Below are 1,950 nucleotides of genomic sequence, written 5' to 3' on the forward strand. Positions count from 1 at the left end.
ACCCTATTTTTTCCGCTTTGGTCGGCTGGATTGTAAATTTGAAACTGTACTGACCGTTTTGTACTGAGAACAACTTGTAAATGTTTTAATTAGCTCTGTAGAGAAATTTGTAATGAAAATATCCATTTCCTTTTTATTAGTTTTCCACCTTAACCTGTTAATTATACTTAGAGCACGTTTTTGACCAAAGGACTTGAGTAGCGGGTCAAATTTCCGGTCCACCGTTCACCGTAATTGTTCTGGGGTAACCAGGGCGTTACAGTGGCTATCTTAGAAAAGCGTTCTATGAACCTTCGATAATAGCCTGCTAGTCCCAGAAAACTTCTTACTCATACGCATTCTTTGGTCTTGGCCAATCCTTCACAGCCTCTACTTTAGATGGATCTACAGCAATCCCATCCTTGGATACTATGTGGCTGAGAAATGCTACCTGTGAAAGCCAAAATTCGCACTTCTTGAACTTGGCGTAAAGCTAATGCTCCTTCAGCCGCAACAAGATTAACCTTAAATGTTTCTCGTGCTCGGCCTTGTCCTTTGAGTACACCAAGATATCGTCGAGGAACACTACAACGAATTTATCCAAGAAGTCCTTAAAGACCATATTCATTAAATCCATAAATGCGGCTGGAGCATTGGTAAGACCGAAAGACATGACTAGAAACTCGTAATGCCCATAACGAGTTCTAAAGGATATCTTAGGAATGTCTTCTTCCTGTACCTTGAGCTGATGACTCCCAGACCGTAAGTCAATCTTTGAGAACACGGTCGCTCCTTGGAATTGATCAAACAAATCATCAATCCACGGTAGTGGGTTCTTGTTCTTAATCGTCACCTTATTCAACTCATGGTAATCTATGCACATCCGCATACTCCCATCCTTCTTCACACACAGAACCGGTGCCCCCCATGGTGAATGGCTTGGTCTATTGAAACCCAAGTCTAATAGATCTTGTAGCTGCGTCTTTAACTCCTTGAGTTCAGTAGGTACTATAACGTCCCTAAGGTAGGGTACGTCTGCCACATACTCGTAATTCTAGGGTTTATGAGTATGTAAGGCACTTGACCAAAAGAATTAAATAAAATGATACGAAGAAATACAGAAAAATTTAAAACTTTTATATAAACTTATTAGAAGAAATTATTGCACGTATGAATACTTTAAATTTAAGGCAGCCATATGAAAACTCTAAACCATTATTGCATTGCTACTGAGTCCGTGCTCCACAAGTTGCTCAACAGCTAAAGCCACACCTGGAAAAATGTTGGAAAATAACATAATGAGCTAACGCTCAGTAAGTAAATCTCATGCATACACATACACATGAATGTCGTGAGTTTGTAGTGCACATATACTAATATGCTGACTTATATACTTATGCATTTCATTTATTGCTCATGCACTTTCAAACTTTACTTTTATGCTCTTTCTTTTAGTTTCACATTTTTATGGGCCCAATATCACTTGTGCACACTGTTTGATTCGGGCAATGCCTGCAGGGCTTGTCACACATATCATATAGAATCCCATGGGTTCTCCTCCGGCTAGCCATCATCTCAGCTAGGCTCATCATAACACTCATTTCATCGTCGCCATAGCTGCCATACTTATTACACATATGGAGGAGAAAGACGGGAACATGGCAAGCATGTCTGAATGGTCAACTCTGACCTAGCCCATACTAGTGGGCAGCCACTATTAGTCTTATAGACCTCCGTCTTCTTTGCTGAACTTACTTAATTGCTTCATCAAAACAGTGGCACCCTTTTTAAACATATTATTATCACTTTGCTTAAGTCTTGTGTCATTAAAATGTTAAATTTTACATAAGACTTTTCAAGGCATTTCATAACTTTTCTCATATTCATATGCATGGTCTTATATCACATAATAATGTATCACATAACTGTACATGCCATGCATACATGCTGATTCTGAAATGCCAATGTTCA

The sequence above is a fragment of the Humulus lupulus genome, chromosome 1 (genome assembly GCF_963169125.1).
Source record: "Humulus lupulus chromosome 1, drHumLupu1.1, whole genome shotgun sequence".
NCBI lineage: Eukaryota > Viridiplantae > Streptophyta > Magnoliopsida > Rosales > Cannabaceae > Humulus > Humulus lupulus.